Below are 24,163 nucleotides of genomic sequence, written 5' to 3'. Positions count from 1 at the left end.
TCACTAACTCCACTGCACCCACATACCCTGAACTCCCCACCAGATCTGTACTATGTGCTGCCATGGGAGCAGAAAGACACAGAAAAGATCTAGGCCTACATGATATTGCGGGGGACGGGGGGTGTTTAAATAAATTCTGTTTCCTATGTGCCTGCTTCAGAGCTATTTTTAAAACGTAAAGTTGTGGCCAAGAACAGTCAGGTCAGGTTAATGTACTGGGGATATTTAGATTTTAAAAGGTGTTATTAACCACCCAATGGGAAATGCAGCTCTGGCTATCTAAAATGTAAAGCGTGGGGCCTGCCTTCTTCAGGTAATGTATTCCAACGCAAAGAGCAGCTATTTATAGCTTTGGAAGGTGCATCCTGCGACAGGTCAAATCCCCACCAACAATAATCCTCTTCCATAGGCAGAGAATTTCCTCTGTAAATGTATATTTCAAACACTTCTAAGCTATAAGCCTACTGGTCTTGCTTCTTCTAGATTAAATTCATTTAGAGAGTGAATAGTCTAAATTCAATAGTTTAATCCAAGAAAATCATCAATGACCAAGAAAAAAAATAATAACATAGTTGCTCTGTGGCTGAGTTTTCCTGCCTGCTGTACCTGACATCAACATCCCCTTGAATCTTCTCAGCTCGCTTCTAGTGCACTCAAAGTGAACAGCCTTAATAACACCAAACCTTCACAGGGTACCATCCTACAGCAGAAGGATGCAGAAGGATGGTGTGCCCAGGTTCTGGTGTTTTATCTTGATATCTGAGCATCGGGAGCAGATCATAGATTCCTCAAGACTAAGGAGCGGGCACCAAGGAAATGGCTGCTGCATAAGATGAGGACCTGAGCTAGGATTCCTAGCACTCACACTAAGAAGCCAGGCATGGCCACGCGTGCCTATAACCCCATTCCTGGAAGCAGAGACAAATGGATCCCCAGAGCTGGATGACCAGCCAGTCAACCCAGTGAATATTAGGTTTAGTGAGAGAATCTCACTGGCTGCCACACACATGTGCACTCACATGCACACCTATACATACATGTACTCATATACACACTACTCTTTAGTGAAAGAATCTGTGTCCCATACATGTATGTGCACACCCATGCACACAGGTAACTCACAGACACACTACACACACACACACACACACACACACACACACACACATGCCCCAAATGCTCCAGCAGCATCAGCTAATATTCCCTCAAGAGATTACCCTACTTTAATCCAACCTATGGGGAAAAAAAAACCACTACTCTGGTTCCCCTCTGGAACCATAAGTTTGCTCGTCTGTGCTATTGACCATTGCAACCAGCTGCTGCAGGCCCACCAGCCTTACCCCACTGACAGGCACAGGCTAGACCTAAGTGGCCTGTAGGAAAAGAGAAGACACATTAAAATGCTCCCATACTCCTCTGAAAACAGACACAAGTCAACCTCATAAAGCTGTCACACCACCCACAAAGATTTAGTGTCTATTCAGGAGACAGAAATGCCCAGATAACAGGGTCGGAGGTTAAACAGTATAGGGAAGACACTTTTCGAGTGTTTCTGGTCACCTTCAACCTGTCACTCCTCAATTCTGCGGGCCCAGGAGGAATGGAGTGGCTTTTCAACCCTCAAAAAAAAAAAAGTATTAAGAAAAGAAAAGGTATTTTTTTAATCCTTCATGCTCAATAAAGACGGTGCAGACATAAAATCCCTCATTTAAATGCCTCAAGTTTTAATATAAAATGTATTATACAGGAAAAAGATTTTATTACCATTAAATGCTTGCTGCAATCCAACAAAAGAAGAAACTGACCTTGAATTTAAATCTTCTGCCGATTTTAGAATCCTCTATTATCCTAAATGTTATTTACTGAACATATTTTCATTATCTCTCTTCTTTTTTTGGAGAAGTAATGATTTTTTTTCCCTAGAAGGTCTAAAAATGTGCATTGTTTTCTCAAGACAATTCTGAAGATGATTTTCCAAAGAAATGCTAATACAGACCAACTCCTGCCCATAGACCACAGAAAGTCAGTCTTAAAACAGTGACAGAAACTGGTCCAGCAGACTCAAGGAGAGACTGGGGGTTGGGAGGGAGAAGAAAATTCAGAGGCCATGCAGTAAGACAAAAGGAAGTGAATGGTGAAAAAATAATCCAGGTGGAAATTATAAATAGGAAATTCTTTTTTTTTCTTTTTTTCTTTTTTTTTTTTTTTTTTTGGTTCTTTCAAGACAGGGTTTCTCTGTGTAGCCCTGGCTGTCCTGGACCTCACTCTGTAAACCAGACTAGCCTCGAACTCAGAAATCTGCCTGCCTCTGCCTCCTGAGTGCTGGGATTAAGGGAGAAACACGACACAGAAATCACCATCCTCACAGTCATTAAACAAAACTCAGACATTATGTCATCAGGGCCTTAAAACGAAACAAAGGGCAGAGTAAATTCGGATAACCCAACTGTTTTACAGTGTGTCTAATCCACAAAGGTGTGGGAGAGTGTTCAGACAACGCTTATGGATAATGTGGTTCTCATGGGCTAGCAACAGTACAGCGCTACCTACGCCCAAAGAAGCAAAGGATTAGAGTCGTAACTACAACCCAGAAAACGAAACAGGATAAAGAAGGAAGGTGTCATAGCATTCAAGGAAAAGCCATCAGAAAGATGGAAGATACAGGGTTTGTGTCTTGGGAAGCAAGGGCTGGAAGACCAGGAATGGGCCAGCCTGGGCTACATAATGAGAGCCACTGTCTCCAGAACAAATCCAAACAGGAGAAAAAAAAATGAGGTCAAACTAATACACAATGCATTTCCAACCATCAGCTTGCCATCAAAGCCCTGATTGACCCAACCCAACTATAAAGCAAAGGACAAAGGGCTCCCACTAGAGTAGGGGCCTGTTATCTGCCAAGACATTGAGAATAAAGAAGGATGGAGAGGAGAGTAGGTCTACAAGGGCAAAAAGAAGATATCCTGCATTTAAGGACCAAAGAGTTCAAATAAACAGGAAAGTCCAGCAAACCGTCATTCACAGCCAAATAGTAAAAATGGTGAGTTCCGCTGAGCACGGTGACATGTGCATCTGTGATCCCAGCACTTGGGAAGTGGAGAAGGAAGCTCGGTACTGGTGTGGGCTACACAGGATGACCTCCTCTCAACAACAACAAAAAAATCAAAAACAAGCAAGCAAATGAAAATAATGGTGAATTCAATTGAACCTCTTGTATCAGATATCAGCTCACGTGCAATTCTGTTCTGCTATTCATTGTATGATGTCAACAAATAGTACACGCTGAGGTTCACCCTCTTTAAAATAGGGTTGTTGATCATGCTTCAACACGTGTTTGTGAGACAGGACCAGGCATCTAACAGACACATATATCCAGGTTCTTCCATCTTCCCCAGCCTTAGTCTTTTCTTTCCCATAGGGTTCTTTTTTTTTTCTTTATTGCACTAATAATCAAACCTTTAAACCTCGTGATGCTGGGTAAAGCAACCTGCCATAAATGATGTCCCCATACCCCATACTCAACCCATATTCATGTTCAGAGCCATATCACAAAGAACCTAAGAAGAGCTGCGTCATACCTCTTTGTAGATTTAGACACAGCCTTGGCTCACTTTGGAAATTTGAAAGATGCTTTACTCCACTTGTAGTTTCTATAATTTTTTTTCCCCAGCAAACTACTGGCCAGAGAATGAGCCTGGAGCCCAACTCGAATCTTTGAAGTATTCCCTGCGGTATTGTGAGCACTCTGGCAGCTTCCCTGGGCACCTGCACTCATTATGGTAGGATAGCTACAGGCAGCTTCGTGTGCTCAGGCAAGAGTGGCTGGCAGCTCTTCTTGCTTCCGGCTTATTTCCCTTTTCTCACCTTGAATCAGAAGCAAGTGAACACTGTAGAGGGACCGACACTGGGTTACACACAGATCCTCTCTAAGAACCTAATGGTACATTCCTTTTTGAAAGAACAATGCGTGCCTGTTTCCTTTTGTCTTCTGAGAGACTCTACATCTCGTTCCTCAGGGCCATTCCCCCAGCACAAAGTTCGCCAGCACATTCTAGCTTTCATGAGATGCGAGGAAAGAAACTTTACAGCTCTTCTGCACTAAAATGTAATAACTTTCTCCACACGGCTGCACAAAGGATTTCTTTGGGAACAAGGGACCGAGTTTCACAGTTGCATAAATATAAACTAAAGTAGAAATCCATCTTTGAGTCGGCAGGCATGCAGTCAACATTCCCATTTTTCAAGAGTCTCAAGGTCGTTCCTCACTATGTGTTCTTTCGGCTCAGCTTTAAAGTTAAGCTACTTTAATAATTCATGACATCATACCCATTAAAATATGAGTATTTTCTACCAAAGGAAACAGCCTTTCCCCCTGCTTTCTCCGTGGAAGAGACCCAGACGAGCTTCTGCATAGGAAAGTAGTGCTGTTCACCAGCAGTAACTGATGAGGTTTCAGAGCGGAGCCTTGCAGTTTCGTCTACTGCTGTACACAATGACTTTTATCATGAAAAGCCAGTGCCATATGCCAGAGGAGACAGGTTAAGCCTCTTAAATGTTCCTGACAGCAATGAGCTTTCATTTATAAAAAGTAAACATCTGCCTCATGGGGAAATAATCCACAGAACAATAGGGATGGGTTATTTGTTTGCTTGATTTATTGTGACTGCACTTGAGACTGGTGCATTTCAGACATCCGTGATATGTCAAAATAGGGATGTTTTTTTAAACATTAGGAAAAAAAAAAGTTTGAAACCTTTTATAGACCTCAAAGAAGAGTCCTGCCCACTACAGATCCTTACCATGAAGAACTGAAGATTTCAAAAACAAAAAGAGAAAAAGACCAGAATTCAGGTTTTGAGTTCCACGTGTGCTAGCTCTATGTCTTGGGCAAATTATTTAACTTCTCTATGTCATATATTTTCCATCGCTGTGAGTAAGGGTCAGAATTGCATCTGTTCTGCAAAGTAAGAGGATTCTGATGAGGCACTGATGATTTACGACTATGGAACTCCTCAGTAAACTGTGGGGCAAAACAAATGTTCAGGCAGTGCTTGCTATTAAACAGACAAAAAAGACATTTTGCTCTATGCTTTTAAAAGTCAATAGGCAAAAGATTTATTGCCCATGTACAAAAGAAATTTCCTTTCGCTTATGGATCTTTCATGGAAATACCTGCAGCCCCCAGATTATCTTACTACGGCTCAGTGTGCATGACAATGCTCCCTTGAATGTCACCTGGTAAGATCAGTGATCATGGTGATCCATCATGGGCATGCTTGGCAAGAAGTAAAAAGCATCCTTATCCCCCTCCCCCAACATCATCATCGCCATCACAATCAACAGCATCAGCAGCATCTTCTATGGTCTGCAAAATGTCCCTTTGGACATTTACATTGTTGATACTCATGAAAGCTCTAAGCAGCCTTATTTAGAAGCTAGGAAAGTGATATTCAGCCGACTCTAGGCAATGCATAGTAGGAAAAGCAGTGGAAAAATGGAAACCCGAGGAAAAGGACTGTATGACAATCACCCACTCCTTTGTGTCCCCAGTCCCTGTACAAACATTTATCCCTGCACCTGTAATGTCTTCTCAAAGCCCCTGCACCTCCCTTCCTCAAATCCTTGAGAATGCCTGTCCTCTGACGACCTTTGACCTCCCCATCAGTTCCTAACACAAAGCTTGGCACATGGGATACCTAAGTAAAATTTGTAAGATGAGCAGGAGAAGGAAATGAACAGCCTGAGAGAGAATTAATGGTGCCTTTGTTCTTTATTTCCACCTTAGCTTATAGAAAAGTCACTTGCTTTACATTTGGGGTATGGAGGCAAGAAGGCTCATCAGATGAAGGCACCTGCACCAAGTGTGATGCCCAGGCCCACATGGTGAAAGGAGATAGATAACTCTCAGTGATTGTCTCTAACTTCAACATGCACTGACACACACACACACACACACACACACACACACACACCCCAGTGCACACAAAAGAAATTATTAAAAATTTTAAAATACTAATGAAAATAAACTTCCTGGGGCTTTGGAAACAAACCTCTTCTGGGCTCAACTGCAGAATCCTTAGTTAGTTGTAAAGAAACCAATGAGTAATAGCAAGACCCAGGGAGGTTCCAGGCAGATCCCAGCACACAGCTAGTTGGGAACACCATCTGGAAAGGGGGATACAAAAAAACATCTCAAAAGACAATTTGCTCCAGGAACCACTCTTATAGACATGTGCGGTGTCTGACCTAACCTGTCTATTGTAGTCTAGACTGGGACCACACTGTGTTCCTAGCCAACATAATGAGCTCACCCTGAACCCAGGCTGGTCAAGCCCACAACATGCATGCTGCAGTCCCAGCCCTGGAGTATGGCTCATCAGGTAAAGGCACCTGCCAGCTGAAGACTTGCACCTTCAGGCAGCTCATCAAACACACCTGCACCTAAGGATGCCGCTGAAGGAGACAGCGATCCAGCCAGGCAGACATACCTTTTTCTCATGAAATTTCTGCTTTACATTTAACAAACTGCAGCTGAGTGTGAGTGTGTGTGCGCGTGTGCACAAGCGTGTACACTGAGAAGCCCGTGTACAACATGGATTTTCCTCCTACCTTAAATCTGGAGACTTCCACCAACCTCCCCAGTCCTCTATGCCTCATGTTCACAACTCTAACACTTCCTTTCCCTCTAATTTGTCTAAACTTGAAAATGTCGAACATTTGCCAACATAGAGAAATAGTATCACACATGCTCACATTTCAAAAGCTAGCTTCGACGATGCTCATCTCGTGACCAGATTGATCGCCGCGAAGCCCCATTCCTCTCTCCATCTTTATCCTTAACACTGAATTATTTCCAATAAAGTCCCCAAATTATACTATTTCATCTATAAACACTTCACTGTGTACCTCTAAAGAAATGGCTTTTTTCTAGGACCTTCCTGGCCCCATTTTTAACTTCCTGCATCCTTTATATTCAGTATATAAATAACTCACAGAAGTGTTTTCTGCTGTACTGCTCTTATTTTGTCTGCACTTCTGCAAACTTCATCCCCCTGACCTTAGTCTCCAGAAGAGAAGACCGAAAACACTTCTCCTCGGGCTCCAACTCTAAGCTCCCTCCCCATGCTCATCAATCCTTCCCCTGTTCAAATACCCATGGTATGGGTTAGAGGTGCAGATCAGTGGAAGAGTGGTTGCTTAGCATTCAGGAAACCCCTGTATTTGATTCCAACACCAAAAGGAAAAAAATAGAGAGAGAAAAAAATCAATGCTAGATTGGATTACTTCTGTTGCCCGAACAACTTAAAACCATCAAATCATATCAGACAACTGTTTTCAAAAACTCAAAATCACAAAGCTTCTCTCTCTCTCTCTCTCTCTCTCTCTCTCTCTCTCTCTCTCTCTCTCTCTCTCTCCTCTCTGTCTCTCCTCTCTGTCTCTCTCCTCTCTGTCTCTCTCCCTCCCTCCCTCGCTACCTTTCCCTCTACCTTTCTCTTTCCCTTTCCCTCCCTCCCCCTCCCTCTAAGTGTATGAGTGTGTGTTACAGTTTATGTATGTGGTGTGCGTGTGCGTGTGTGTGTGTGTGTGTGCATGCCCATGTGTGCACTGAGAGGCCAGAGCAAGACATCAGCTGTCTCCTCTATCCCTGTTGCCCCTGTTACCTTGTGACAGAGTCTCTCCCTGAAGCGGAACCTTACCTTTTCAGCTTGACTGGCTGGCTGCTGGCTGAGCAGTGAACTCTCAGGGTCTACCTTTCCCTACCCTCCAGTGTGGTTACAGGATCCTAGGGGTCTAAATGCATGCCCTTGTGCTTGCAGAGCAGGCACAACCCTGGTTTCTTGAGAAATGGGAAACTGACAAGCAGAAGCCTAAGCTTGGTATCAGAAGACAGTTTTCAGTGGTGCTATAGTAAAGGAATCCAAGCGAAGTGCTGCCATGCTGGTGAGCTGCGGCCAGCAGAAGTCATAGCTGTCATGAGTGAAATCTACTAAGTGTAAAAGTTGACAAATATAAGCAATGAAGTCCTCAGAACTCTGTGTGGGGAAGCTCTGCCAGAGCTCAACCAAGGGCCAAAGGACATCTAGACAGGCTTATGAGGATGGAGTCACTCTAAAGTCGGGATTGGAACAGACATGCTAGAAGTAAGCAGTGTCTGTAAGCTGGTGTGAGGCCTTGATAACACACTGTTCACAGTCTAGGAGTCCAGCTGAAACTCTGCAAATGGAACTACTCAGGAATGAGAAGCACACCCTGAATACAAGCTTACAGTAGTCCACCTTTCCAAGACACACAACAAAGCCCTTACAAAACTAAGTGAAAAGATTAAAAGTTAAATCCCACATGTTAAAAAAGGACTTCGGAAATCCTAAGATTTCCACAGACACTCCCAAAGGAAGCATAAAAGCAGGCCCACCCAAGTTCATTTTAATCTACAAGTAATCAACTATCACTAAAATTGAAAAAACTTTTAAGAGCAGGGGAGCTGAGGATGTAGCCCATTTAGCACAATGGTTGCCTAGCATGCCCCAGCACTGCATAAAACTCTTCATGGCAACCCACCTCTAATCCTGGAATTTAGGAGGTGTAGATGGGATGATTAGAAGTTCAAGGTCATCCCCAGCTACATAGCAAGTTCAAGACCAGCCTGGGCTAAATAAGATCCTGTCTCAAATCAACAACAAATAAAAAAATATCACAAAATACAGTCCCTACATTGATTCACCAACCATATCTGTTATGCAATCAAATATTAGTAGACACACCAAGAATTACAATGGGATAAATATAAAGCAAGAACTAGAAACCAACATGAGAGGCTCATATCTGTAATTTACCAAACAGGCAAATTCAAAGAAATAGTGGAAAAATACATTCAAATCATCGAGGTAAAATAGACTCTTAATAAATTAAAAAGACAGGCTTGCAGCAAAGAAAGGAGAGAGCATTTAAAATGAAAACTTGCTGCATGGACTTCTGAGAAAATTGAAGGCAACAGGGGAAAAAAATCCAGTAGATTGGGAAACAGATCGATAAAATCTATCCAATCTGTACAGGAGAAGGAAAAACGGATAAAATGAATAGGTCTCCACGTCCTAAGAACAATATCAAACAGGCTGCTTGGTGCAATTTGGATCCCCCTGAGGAGAAGACAATGATAACAGAGTAGGAAAATTACTGAAGAAATACCAGGGTCTTAGCTGGGAGGCAAGAGCTGAGCTGTCGGGTGTTAGAGGAGACAAAAGAGCCAGACAAAAGTGAAAGCATTGGCTGGGCTTGCAGCTCAGTGATGGAGGTCACAGAAACAGACATGAGGCCTTGGACTTCAAACATGCACTGGGCAGCCATCAACACTGAGATACAATCATTGGTCAAAGGCTGAGAAGAAGTGATTAGGCTTTAAATGGGATGTCTTTATCAGCCCTCCCCTCCCCCACCAAGGCTAAGGGAACATTGTAAAAGAATATTTTAAAAAATATAGAAAGAATGTAAAAGCCAAAGGATGGAAAGAAATGCTGTGAAATGCTGTCTTCGAGACACGGCATGGCTGGCCCACCCATGAACCCTACAGCAGCTATGGCTACTTGCACAAAAGCAGCCAATATTCAAAATTCCAACATACATGGGTTGGAGGTTGGGAAGCGTTCTTTTTCGAAGTTTTCCCACTATTAGACTTTCCATGTTTAAGTGGATGGCTCAGCTCCCGTACACACATGGACAGCACTAATTGTACTTAGTGTCAGAAGAGGAAGGAAGAGAAGTTGTTCTAGAAGCTGCAGTTGTTTGGAGAGAATATATTAGGAGGAATAGGGCAGGGCTGGAGGCAGAAAATGGAAGTGGGATGTAACCCTGTTTTATTGTATGCAGTATGAAATCCTCAAGAAAAGAAAAAGAGAGAGAGAGCATTTATAATTTAAAAAGTCTTCAATCGCACTGACCAGAGTTAGAACTAGAGAAGGTGCTGAGTCCCGTGTTTATTTCATTTTCCTTTCTTTGTTTTTCTTTTACCTGTGAAATAGCACACCAGTTTCTGAGCAGGTGGGCCAAAACAACTGGGAATTATCTCTTTTGACAGAGCCCACAGTAAAAGGTTCCTTTGACTTCCTGGACTAGGGGTGTTCTGGGAGAGAGAAACGGGCAAGGACCAGAGTGGGAAATTAGCAAGCACTAAGAGAAAAGACCAGCATCTTTAAGGTTTCCCCTTCACCCTACAGCAGAGTGAGTGGCTCAGCAGAGGTGTCTGAAGAGGTTCACCAGACAACCAGACATGAAGAAAGAAAGCCAGGCAATGGTGCAAGGCTAGCTGCAAACATTGGACCCACCTGAGGGTCTTGAGTCTAACTGCAACTTCTTCATAGACTGCCACTTTCCGGCTGGGCTGGAGCTGTGGGAAGGGAGATTTCCCCCAGAAGCCTGTGAGAAAAGTCTTTCTCGTAGCCCATAGTCAGTGATGAAAACTAAAACTAACACATAGGTTTTCAACCAGGAACCAAACCCTTCAGAAAGAATTGCTGAAAATTACATTCGATAAAAAAAAAAAAACTCCAGTTTATAAAGCCAAGCAGCTCAGTGAGCCTCAAGCTGGATAAATACAAAGAATGCTACATGTAGGTACTTCATTGTCAAACTGCTGGAAACCAACAGTAAAGAGGAAATTCTGAAAACAATCAGAGAACATAAGATTTCACATGCAGGGAGCAATAATAGAAATGCCGGCTGACTTATTGCAGAAAAATGGGAAGAAAGAAAAGAGGAGGAGGAAGAGGAGGAAGAGGGGGGAGGAGGATGACCAGAAGTCAGCAAAAATCACACCTCTAATATACAGAGCGCGGAGGTGGGGGTGGGGTGGAAGAATGACTCTGTTAACACATATTTCCATAGCCAGAACAAAGATCATTTAAAAGCAAGAAGAAAACCAAAATGGTTAGAGAGAGAGAGAGAGAATACATGGTTAGCAAATTCAAACTAAAGATGGCAGAGGATGACCCCTCTGACCTGGAGAATGACCCCGGATGGAACAAGAAGGAATGGAGAACCAGCTACTGATAGGTAGCCCATGTCCCAGTGAATGGGTCCATACTCATGCACACATGGTCAGCACCAAATGGACTTGAGGTGCTATTAGTCATAATTTTTGTTTTCAAAAGGACTTGAAATTTGGAGGGAGATGGGTTGCTAGGTCCCAGAGGAAGTTAGAGGGAGTTAGCAAAAGCAGACAGGATCAAAATACAACACATACCTATATGAAATTTTCAAAGAATAAATTTAAAGAATTTATAAGAAAGAAAGAAAGAATAACTAGGAACCCAGCCAGGATCGGTTAACAAACAAACAGAATTCTAGTGTTATTTCTTCTCATATTTTCTTTAGAAGAACACCATTTAATAGTAGTTACAAATAGTAACACCACAAGGAAGGTCTTAACAATTCATAGAAGAAGAAGAAGACGTGAAAACATAGCCTGGGAGAAGGGCCATCAGGGTTACAGAAAACTGTAAGCTTATTAAATGTGTAGCATGAGAGTAAGAAGCGGGACTACTCAGGTGTGAAGGGGGAGGTGAGAGGCGGAAGGTAGGGGAGGTAGGACAAAAACCAACTAAGACACTCACTAATTCCAAGATCACACAATGGAAATGGGAGGTGAGACTCTCCTGCAAGAAGCTCAGATCTCACTGGCCATTCCCTGAAACCAAAAGAGTGGCTACTTCATTCTGAAATGATAGGCTGTGGGGTCTGAAGCTGGGACAGAATTCTTCTCACCCCTGTGGGTCACAAATAGACTGAACTGCTGACATCAGATGGGGTGGGTCCGACCTGACTCCACCTTTTATTTTCAATGCTCAAATTTCCAAAAGCATTTGTTCTCCTCAAGAATATACAATACGCAAATGCTTTATTTATTTTTTACATTCTACCAGTTATTTTTATGATTTGTTGTCTTCAATAATGTTTTATTATGGGCTTAAAAGATGTCCATTATATGGCATGCTGTTATTGCACTGACTACAGTCATTCCTTGGTATCTGGGGAATGCCAGCACCCCCCTCAAATACTAAAATCTCCAAATGACATGGTGTGTGGGCAAGCCCTATGAACATCCTCCAGCACACTTTAAATATCCTGGAGGTGACTCCTAACGCATAATACAGTATAAACACACCTGCAAATAACCATTGTATTTTATTGTTTAAGGAGCAAAAACAATAAAGAAGAAAAGCCCAAACATGTTCAGTACAAAACACAATTTTTTCCTGAATATCTTTTAATGCACAGTTTGGTTGAACGAGGGACACAGAACCCATAGATACAGAGAGGACCAATTCTATTATAACCCTGTCTTTTTCTATCCTAGACTCGGAGAAAACAGGCCCATAACAACAACAAAAACTGAGCAGAAAAGAGGCCAGTCTCAAACACCAGGGCAGTGAAATGGAGGAACAATAACTTAGCAGCTAAGTTCTTTATGTGGTCAACATCAAAGAATATCTATTGCCATTAGTAAGCCTTAGGTCGAATCCTGAGGCAAGAATGAAGACTTTGTGATACTGAGTAAACAGGGACAGCTTCTTTGTCTGCCTGTCTCCTTTCCCCCACCCCCCATACCACCTCTTCCATTTGTCCCCAGTCTTGTCCCTGTCTCTCCTGGGTACCCTAACTAATCTCTCTGAAACTTCAACTCCACCCTCCCTCAGGGTCAGACATAATTTCTTAGAACCTGCCAGGCCCAACTTTGTCATGTGAACACCTTCGTGAAGCCCAGACCATCCAGATGAATAAATCTGTCATCATAAAATAAAGGTGTAGACTTTAGTCCTGACATTTTATTCTGTGCCCTTGACAACTGTCTAGGTGGTGGCTGGTGAATTCTAATAACAGTCTATCAAAGCCTTGATATGCTTGTTATTATGATAGTCTAGAGAGCTACAAACATCTTATAAACAGCCAGCTTGATGTTGCTGGCTCTTGAATTCCCCAGATGTCAAGACTCTTGTTAAGATAATTTTTGATGGCCTGAACCTGTAATCACACGGGGTCTGGACCTTTGCAGATCAGTCGGCAGAGTGGGTAGTCCTCAGCTCTCACCTTTTTGAGCCTTTCTTCTGATGTTGCCTGGGTGAGTTTGCCTTTGCTGGAGATGCTCAGTGTTGATGCATCTGACAACTGCTTGCCTCCTCCTTCCCAGCTATGCAGGCAGTGGCTGCTCAGCTCTCTCAGGCCTTTTCTCTCTTCTACTACTTCCTATCACTGTCTCTGACTTGTAGTACCACCAGTGCCATGAAAGACTGAGGTGGAAAGAGGGCGGGCAGGAGTGTCCTCTCTAATCTATACCTCTTATTTCTTTCCTGTGTATGCACTCACTCCTAATTCATTTTTTTTTCTTTTGGTCAATAGTTCCCTCAAATATTTGGTGAGGACCTACTAGGTACAGACATTGGGCAGCAGCAAATACTATAGGTAACAGTCAAATGGCACTAAAGGGAGTAGACATTAAATAACAAATTATTCAAGTAATGCTTTAGCTATAAAAGTAAGAAAGGTTTGGTAAGAAAGATGCTATGCGAATAAACAAGTAGGGATCCCATCTGATCAGAGCATCAGAGAGGGCTTCCATGAGACAACTTTGAGCGAAGAATAAGTTTTCAAGCAACGTAGTTAAAAGACAGATAGAAAAAATCAGAAAGGCTCCAGAGCAGTTGAGGTGCAGAGGACCCACAGAGGGTGAATGTGACACACTGGCAAGACTCTTTTTCTATAAAACTTAGTAGGCATCCAGGGAACTGAGGCTCTATCTAAAGAGTGGTGAAAGTTGAAAGATAGTAATCTATATAGCATCAATTTCAAAGTTAGTTCAACAGCTAACCAACAGACACTGCTGATTTTCAATGCCACTGACCAGAGGGAACTCTCAGCCCTGCAGCAGCTGTGGCTTCAACAATCTGCCCTCCTACCCGGGAATATTCCCCATGACATCACGTTAATGGAAACAGCAGCTAGTGGCAGTATGGGATGATAGCTAAACTGTTCTGATCTAGGCCAGATATAAGACTGTTTTCCTGCCAGCATCATCCTTCAAATGGACCATAGACAGTCCTCTGCCCCCATCTATGGACATGTGAGATAGTAGTGGGTGTTGTTATAAGATTAGGCAGTGTTGTGTAACACTTTCCTGAGAGATTGAAACATTCCATCCTGTAGGGAAGCTCTTTAAACAGGAAGGCAAACCACTTAAAATTGCTTCAGGAAGTCCCTAAAACTAACTAAATTTACTAGACCCCTAACTGTCAGAGTAAATAATAAAAGCTGAGACGCCAGCTCAATCTGAATGACAAGATGACTCAGATCAGCCAAGTTGCAAAAAAGACTTGAGACCAGACCAGCTACCTGGAAGAAGCAAAAACCAGCCAGCTGTTTGGAAGAGGTTTAACCCAACTGAGTGAGGCATCTAGAAAGGACATTCTCCAGCCTATTAAGGTGCCTGCAGGCTGTGCACTGAGCTCCAGGTTCCTAGCTTTATGAACTATCACCCATCTGAGATGGGCCTTGGTGATGCGGCTGTCTTTGAGTCATTTCTGCTCCCTAAGTTACACCTCACCCATATTCCTGTAACTCCCATAGAACTCATGCTTACCAAATTGGACTTCGGTGGTTTACATACTTTGGTCTCTCACGGATTCCCTATCTGGGTTGAGTAGATATGTGTGTTGAGTCTCCTCAGAAGAACTTTTGTTATACAACAAGCAAAGAACATCAGAGTCTTTCTCTCTTTCTCTCTCTCTCTCTCTCTCTCTCTCTCTCTCTCTCTCTCTCTCTCTCTCTCTCAGACACACACACACACACACATGAATACAAACACACACACATGCATGCATACTTGCAGACATACATACATACATACATACATACATACATACATAAATACATACATATATCCTATGTGAGCATTTACTAGATAACAGGCTAAAATGAGTAGTCATTTCTAGGCAGCAGGGATACAATATCAGTCTATCTTCTACTCTGCAAATCTGAGGTTTCCCATTTCACTTAGGTAGAGGCCAAGGTCTCTTGTTCTCATATTCTGCCCAGTCTCAATATGTAGATGCCTCTGAAGCACCTGACTCCACAGGGCCCATGTGAACTCCATCAGTAAGTCCCTTTGTACTCCAGCTATACATGAAGTCAGGCTAAAGGAACCACCATCAGAAGGACAGAGGGAGGAGAGAGAGTCAGTGTTAAGACTTCTGTCATGGGGTTCCCAGCTCCTTCTAGGTTGGTGTCTTAGTTAGGATTTTATTACTGTGAAGAGACATCATTGCCAAGGCAACTCTTATAAAGAAAAAAACATGTCATTGGGAATGGCTTACAGTTTTAAAGTTTTAGTCCATTATCATCACGGCAGGAAGCATGGCAGCATGCAGGCAGATATGGTGCTGGAGGAACCAAGAGTTCAACATCTTGACCCAAAGGCTACAAAAGGAGACTATGAATCACACTGAGCATAGTATGAGCATAGGAGACCTCAAAACCTGCCCCCACAGTGTCCTACTTCCTCCAACAAGGCCATGCCTCCTAATAGTGCCACTCAGTATAGACAATCATTCAAATACATGAGTCTACTCCCTGGACTCCATAGGCTTATAGCAATACATAATTCAAAATGCATTTAGTCTAACTGCAAAAGTCCCCATGTCTATGACAGTATCAAAAATGTTTAAAGTCCAGAGTTAATGCAGTCTCTTAACTGTAATTCCCTATAAAATCAAAATCAAAAAATTGCCATAGTCTATCACAGCCTCAACAATGTTTAAAAGTTAAGTCTCTTCTGAGACTAATTCAGTCTCTTAACTGTAATCCTCTATAAAATCAAAATTTAAAAAAAAAAAAAACAGGTCACATGCTTCCAACATATAATGGCACAGGACATCCATTGCCATTCCAAAATGTGGGGAAGGGAACATAGTAAGGAAATACTGAACCAAGGCAAGACTAAAAACCAGCTGGACAAACTCCAAACTCGGCATCTTCATGTCTAGTGTCAAAATGATCTTCAGATCTCCAACTTCTTTCAGCCTTGTTGTCTGCAACACACTTCTTTCTCTTAGGCTTGTTCCATTCCCTATTAGCTGCTTTCCTTGGTAGGTTTCTGTAGTCATGGAGGGAGATTCCATAACCCCTTTCTTTCTAGGCCAAACACCTGTCCTCAATCACTTTCCTTAGTCTTGGAGGAAGATTCCATAGCCCCTTACTTCTATTCTTGACTCTAAAGCCAGAACCACATGGCTGAAGATGCCAAGTTCTGTTGCTTGCTGGGGCTGGAACATGCCCTGCCCGCCTTGTTCTAGTTCATCTTTATCAGCTTTCTGTTTTCAATAGTGTCCTTCACACAGGCTAAGCTTGGCCGTTCTGGAACTTGCTCTGTAGACCAGGCTGGCCTTGAACTTAAAGATCTACATGCCTCTGCCTCCTGAGTGCTGGGATTACTTGAATTTTGTATTTTTCCTTGCTCAACTTGCTCCATTTCATCAAAACATTCTTCATAAGAGTGAACCATGGGACAGATTGTTTTGAGATTTCCTTTGCCAATGCAATTAATGGACATCTCATCACCTTAGCCTCAGGTAGACGCTTCAGACAAGGGCAAAAAGCAGCCACATTCTTCACCAAAATATCACAAGAATGATCTCTAGGCAACAGACTAACATTCTTTTGCTCTGAAACCTCTTGAGCCAGGTGCCCACAGCTCACCCTTAGCACCACGATCCTCCATGTGCTGCTAGTATGGCCCATTAAGCAATGGTTAAAGTGTCCAACTGCTTTTCTAAACCAAAGTTCCAAAACCCACATTCCTCCAAACAAAAGCATGCTCAGGCCTATCACAGCAGTACCGCAGTCCCCGGTACCAACTTCTGTCTTAGTTAAGGTTTTATCGCTGTAAAGAGACACTATGACCAAGGCAGCTCATATAAAGGAACACATTTAATTGGAGCTGGCTTACAGTTTTAAAGCTTTAGTCCAATATCATCATGGCAGGAAGCATGGCAGCATGTTACCAGACATGGTGCTAGAGAAGGAGCTGAGAGTTCTACATCTTGATCCACAGGCCAAAGGAGACTGTGTATCTCACTGAGCATAGGAAATCTCGAAGCCCATCCTACCCCCATAGTGTCACACTTCCTCTAACAAGGCCACGCCTACTCCAGAAGGCCACACCTCCTAAAAGTTCCACTCCCTATGGACAAGCATTCAAACACAGGAGACTGTGGGAACCATAGCTATTTAAACCACCACAGTGAACATCTCGGACTGAGCTCATGGCTTCAGTCACTCTTCACTTCCCATATTCTCCCCGGCAATGGCTCCTGGCATGGTTAGTCCATGGACACTGCTCTGTCCCTTGTTGCTGTCCCTATATTCTTTCCATACTTATGCAAATAGCACTTTTATTCAACAACTCAGGATCGATAGTTTTAGCATGCCTGGCTTCCTTCCTTCTCTACAGTACCAAACCTAGAGCTAAATGACGGCCATGTGTGGCCTTAAGACAGCAACCACTTCTCTTACCTTTCTGGCACATTTCGGTTCAGATTCCCTAGTGATTGTCCTCTGTGCTCTTGAATATGGTGGATAAATCCAACAAGTATAGGGGAACCAGAAGAAGAAGATGGAGGCTGCTTGGCCTTTCTTTTTCCTAGCAGGTTCTCCTCGATCCAGCTTACCCACTTCCATCCATGCTGCTTCCCATGCCAGATACAACGTACCTCAGATTTTTCCACCCCCTTTCTTTCTGTCTGTCATGCTCCTCCATCAGAAATCTGAGTGGCTCACTCCCTCATAATGTAACGACTCCCTCATTCTTTCCTAACAACAACAGTTTTCAACTAATTTCTTACAACCTACTTACAGTTGTTACACACACACCAGCCCTTGATACCACCTTCCCTAATTTATTATGTCCATAGCATCTGTCAGTTCTACTTGGTAAAGATTTTTTACTGAACACACACACACACACTATTACATCTGTAATACCTAACCCCAAATTCCATGTGCCATTTGCTGAACTAACACAATGTCAGTTCAATGAGGAGATGTGTAGAAGTGACTCAGGTACATTGTTTTGGCACCCAGGTTTCTAATCTATCTCTTAACACAGCCACTCCCTGCAATACCCTACCTTTAGCAAGGGTGTTTATCTTACCCACAGCATTCTGCATAATGCAGAACAGATCTGTGCCCTGAGTTAGTTCATGCCATTTCCAGTTTGGATGCATCCATGGGGAACTGACAAACCATTCTTTTCTGCCTGGTCTCCATTTCAAAAGCAGAACCACACACTGGAAGAATCAAGTTCTCCTTGATCTGGGAAGATGACCCCACTGACCCTGAAGTTAGGTATGCACTTTGAGAAGACACATCCATTCACATATTGTGAAAGCTCCTACTACATGGGAGGCTTTGTGCTAGCAGCCAGAGAAGTCAAGATGAATAAAATATGGTGCCTTCCCTCCAGGTGCTCTGACATACCATGCTAGCCTTCCACGGAGTAAAAAAGATGAAAGCCATTCTCCTCTGCCCTACGGAAGCAATGCACTAGACTAGTATTCCCATCCCTCAGCACATGGAGAAACATACCATGCCTAGGAAAGCCAGGCCTTGACCCACAGCTACAGACTGAGAAATCACACACATGGTCTACATCAACATTGGACTCCCAGGAAAAGCTCAACATCTCTGTGAGTCACTCCATACCCTGGAATTTAATCCTAGTCCTCAGCGTTTAAGACAGAACCACAGCCATTCCTCAGACCCAGCCCTTACAGTTTCTCACACATGCATCCTTGTGAGTATAAACATGTGAGTGAATGAGAAATCAATAGACTCATTAATGACAATAGCATAGGAAAGCCACAGGTAGGTCCAGCAGGCAGTCCACCCTCATGACTTCTGGACTATAGCATCCCAGCTATGGACCTTCAAGCACATGGATCTTCAAGATGTCTACAGAAACTGGAGAGGTGAAGGACAGAGCCCTTAGGAGAACAAGCTAGTGATGAAGAGTAGAAACAGAGCAAATCAGTAAATTTTCTTCAAGATTAGCTCTTTGGACCCTCGGGTGTCAGCTGAGTATTGACTTTTAATTAGATGATGTGATTGCATTCAACAAGAAACACAGGGCCTTTAAACATAGCGTTGGCTACTTGTGTCCTCTGGAAGCAGTGCTCTGTAAAGAACCAGATAGTTTCTCATGAACAGTGCTCAGCCACGACTTGTTGAGATAGCCATCAATTAAGACATATGCTTCCTACTATTTTTATTCTCTCTCTCTCTCTCTCTCTCTCTCTCTCTCTCTCTCTCTCTCTCTCTCACACACACACACACACACACACACACACACACATTTGCACACAGAAACTCATATGCACGTGCAATTATTTCACTAAAGCACACAGATCTCACCTCAAAAGGAATAAGAGATAGTTTGTTCCTGACCCACAGGTCAGGAATTAAAGTCACAGGTGGGTCCAGCAGTCAGTCCACCCTCATGACTTCTGGAATATAGCATCCCAGCTATGGATCTTCAAGTCCATATAGATCTTCAAGATGTCCACAGAAACTGGAGATGTGAAGGCCAGAGCCCTTAGGAGAACAAGCTAGTGATAAAGAGTAGAAACAGAACAAAGCAGTGAATTTTCTTCAGGACTAGCTTTAAAAGTGATTAAAACAACAAGTGCCATGTTCCTCCATGGTAACAGTTTCACGGACAGTTTCATGAACTCTTTATAGTAATAGAACAAAGGAAATAATGCATCAAGATGCTTTTCAAACATACTGATAGGAACATCAGATGACCAGGTTCCAGCAAAATACAGAAATTCATTGTAGGCTCCGGATGCTGTCTGATGACGTTCCTTGTGTAGAGGTCTATTCATACGTTCCAAGTGGATTTACCTAGTAGTTCCAAGGATGGTAGGTCACACAGAAGTTGGCAATAAATGGCTATTTATAGAACTAAAGTAGACCAAGACAGTTGAGTTTTGGACCTGCAACTTTCCAACTCTCCACAGTTACTGATGTTCTAATTCACCAATGGGTCTTGTAGGTTTAGTAGGGGTACATCTGGGAATGTCACTTCATACTTCTGAGGCTCTCTGTAAGGAATTAGACTCCAGGGACCAGAATGGAAGAGATGGCGCCTTGATGACCAAGGCATGAGGTGAGTTTTTGCATATGGTAGCTTGAGAGGCCTGAGAAGATGGTGCCCCTTACCCTCAGCCATTTCTGGGCTGTGACCTGACGTCTCTGCCACCATTGAGATGAGATGATTGAATCTAAGCAGCACAGAAAACCTAGTTACAAAGCAACTTGCAGAAATGACAGTTTTCTGCACAGAGCAGATGTGCACCATTGCCGCTGTGTCTTGGGCATATGTAAGACTTGCAGGGTGTCAGCACCTCAAAACCACAGCTTTTAAACACATTACCTGTTCTAACTCAGTTCAGATTTCAAAAATAGTGGTTGGCACGGTCTTCGTGCAATCGATCCCAGAGAGCTTCTGTCGGCTCCTTTGCAGAGGTTTCCCATCTGAGTGTTTCCAGAAGAACGGCATTTTGCTTTCAATAGTCTGCCAGCTGGTCCGAGACAAAGCAGGTGCAGCCCTCTCTAAATACCATATGCACATACATACCTCCCCAGTGCCTGCCCCCTCCTGCCAGGATGGTGAGGCAGGGCTTTGTTGGTAGTTTCATGACTTTTTCCTTATACTAAACTTTATCCAATATTACTATAGTCTAAAGCAGAAGTGAGAAAAACAGTGAAAAGCATAGAGACTGCTGGGGGCGGGGGTCGTCTGTGGACGTCATTCCTGAGTCACTATATCCACTTTAGCTTTTGAGCCAGTGGCTCTCAGTAGTCTGAAGCATGCTGATTCAGTTAGGCTAGTTGGCCAGTGGCCCCAAAGGATTCACCTCCAGGCACTGGTATTACAAACATGAGTCGTCATGCCTGGCATTTTTATATAGGTGCCGGGCGCAGGGGTCTGACCTCAAATCCTCATGCTTGCTTAGCAAGCACTTTGTTGACCAAGCCACCTCCCCATCCCTAAGACTGTCTATTGTGACTCTCAGAGCACTTTGTACATAAACCATATCTGTTTGAGGCTGGAGCAGGGGAAAGACCATTGGACCTCAGCATCAGGACCTGTGTAACTAATGGAGTCAAGTTTGCTCAGCAGTTGATTAAAAAGGCTTGTGTTCTGGTCACTGTTGGTTCTCCTCTGCCCTCTTGGAATGCCTAAGACAAGACACAAGTGGGGTCCATCTTTGTGGTCTCACCGCCACCATCATCTTTCCCTAGCACATTTAGCTTTTTCCATTTTGAGCAGGAATGGAAATAAACTTGGAAGTTCCCAGCTCTCTTTGGTACAAGCCTAGAATAGAAGGGAGAGAAATAAACAGGTCCAGGGCCGAGCTCATTTCTCTTTCAGGTAGAATCCTATTACATTTAAAAGTATCCTTTGAAATTCTGATTAGCCTGAAGCCTTTGAAAGCAGATAGTTATGCAGCCATCTGAAGCAAAATTCTCTTGCTGCCTGGCAGCTCCCCCATCCTTTTGACCTACACCCTCTGGAAACCCCTGGCCAGCCACCTGCTATACAACCAGATGTTTTGGAGTTTGTTGAGGTGCAGCCCCTCCTGAGGGGGCAAGGGAAGCTGGAGGCAGGAGGCAAAGCCGATCATGTTAGGAAAATAGTTACATAAATTGATCTGAGAGAACAGAACGTATCAACATAAATGCATTCCAAGTAGATGGCCACGTACACCTGTGCCTGCCGTGGGTGAGATGGAAAGGGTTTCCCAGAAGTTGCATGTGTGGATCCTCAGCATGGTTCCTGGCTTGGTCCCTGGACAATGGCACTATTGAGAAGAGACAGGATTATCGGTGTGCTAACTTCATCCAAAAACTCAGTCTATTGATGGGCTTATCATGAAGAGGAGGTGGGACTAGGAGATGACACTTGGGTGGAGGACATGGTATGCACCTGAAAGGTAAACCTGTGCCAGTCCCTCCCACTCTGTCTCCCTGCTTCCTGGCTCTTATAGTGCAAGCATCTTTCCTCTGCCATGCCTTCTACTGTGATATACTGCCTCAGTGAAGTTCAGACACACAGAACGGAATGACTGTCATCTGAAACAGACACAGTTTATGTACAAAGTGCTTTGGGAGTAGACAGTCTTATGGGTGGGTAGAGAGACGGCTCGGTCAGTGTGTCTGTGTTTCTGATGCCCGCCCTCCTCATCCTACCCTGTGTTGGTTCCCATATTTCTCGCCAGCTTCCGAATGCAGTGGGCCACTGCTCTGAACAATGTGCTAAGATCTTTTTTCTTATATTTGCCCAAGTATTTTTGTCACAGTGGCAAAAGGGACTAACGTATTCATCACAAAAATACTTATTGAGCACCTTTTGTGTCCCATGTCTTCTGCTGGCTACTAGGAATACTGTTGTAACTACAGGAACATAACTCCCACTCTCTTGGGACACAGTCTGATGGGTAAGGCAGGGGTTAACAAAACGACACCATAGGACAGGGGCAACGATTTCCGAGACCCTGAAAACAAAGCAAGGTCCAGTGGTTGTGCCAAACTGCAACACAGTTTGATTATTCACAGAATTCAGGCTCAGGAACAACACAACCAAATTACCAATACACACATACACACACACACACACATACATATACACACAAACATATACACACACAAAAACATATATAAGCATACACATATATACATACACACACACTATCTTGCAATATTTTAAGTAAGTCTATAATTTTGTATTAGGCTGCATTAATGTCTATCCTGGGCTGTATGCAGCTCACAGACTGCATGTTGGACATGCCTGATATGTCGACTTGAAAGTGTCAGAGGAAGGCTTTTATCTAGCCAAAGAAGCCAAGCAACTCCAGAGCAAATGTTTCTTTACTTGAATTCCAGAATGTGAAAACGTAAAGAGAGGAAGCCCAAACCACCCTGGATTGACCCAGCCCACCAGCCCCCCCCCCCCCCCGTTAAAGTGCCATCTGAATCCAAATATCTGACCTTCATGGAGTGAGTGAGGTCCCTGCTGTCATTCTCTATTTTTTATTCTGGGTGAGCCCTTTATGAGTATGATCCCTACAGCAGCCCTGGAGAGTTAACTGTGTAACAATCACCATCTCATAAAGAAGGAACTAATAGGCAGAGAGGTTGAACAGCAAACCCAGAGACACCCACCAAGTGAAGGACTGTGACCAAATCTGGAACCATGTCTGTGTGCTTCTGACATCTGCCCTCCTCACCCTACTCATCTACTGTTTGACACATTTCTCTCCAGGTTCCTAGTTCAGTAGGTCACTGCTCTGAAGGCTGATGCCACCACTACCAAGAGAGGGTTTATCTGTGTAACAGAGCCCTGGTTGTCCTGAACTTTCCCTGTAGACCAGGCTGGCCTCCAACTCACAATGATCCACCAGCCTCTGCCTCCCATGTGCTGGAATTAAAGGCAATTTGTCACCACACCCAGCTGGGCTAAGACTTTCTTCCAATCACAATTTGAAAGGAACCCTTTTCTTCCCCTCTTCCCATGAACTAGAAACAACAGTTCTTTCATAATGGCCTCTGCCCCTCTCTCTCTCTCTCTCTCTCTCTCTCTCTCTCTCTCTCTCTCTCTCTCTCTCTCTCTCTCTCTCTCTCTCACACACACACACACACACACTTTACATCGATGAAAACATTACATGAGTGCACATAGCAGACTGACCCTCTTCTCCAGGAAGCAGCATAGATTGCACTGCTTAGAGCATAAGAAAGGTGGACATGGCTTCTTGCAGGGTAAGCCACAAATTTCTGCAGCTGTCGGGCAAGAAACATTTTTGAGCCAATCCCAGATTGCAATGTTTTTCTTCATTATGCTCTTATCTCTCCATTCCACCATTGTTATATCAATCTGCATGAGACTCTCGGTCCTCAGAGCCATGCTTTCAAATCTCCCTAGGAGTTCAGCACAGTCCCAAGGATGTGTGGAACTAAATCATGGGAAGGATTACCTCAGGGCTCTGTAGTATTTCTCAGTAATACTGATTCCAGGGAAGGATTCTGACTGACAGCCAAAATGAAAAGTGCCAAAACTCCA

Source organism: Mus caroli, unplaced genomic scaffold, assembly GCF_978045245.1.
Source record: "Mus caroli unplaced genomic scaffold, Mus_caroli_1 scaffold_12, whole genome shotgun sequence".
Classification (NCBI taxonomy): Eukaryota; Metazoa; Chordata; class Mammalia; order Rodentia; family Muridae; genus Mus; species Mus caroli.
This window is presented reverse-complemented; position numbering follows the sequence as displayed.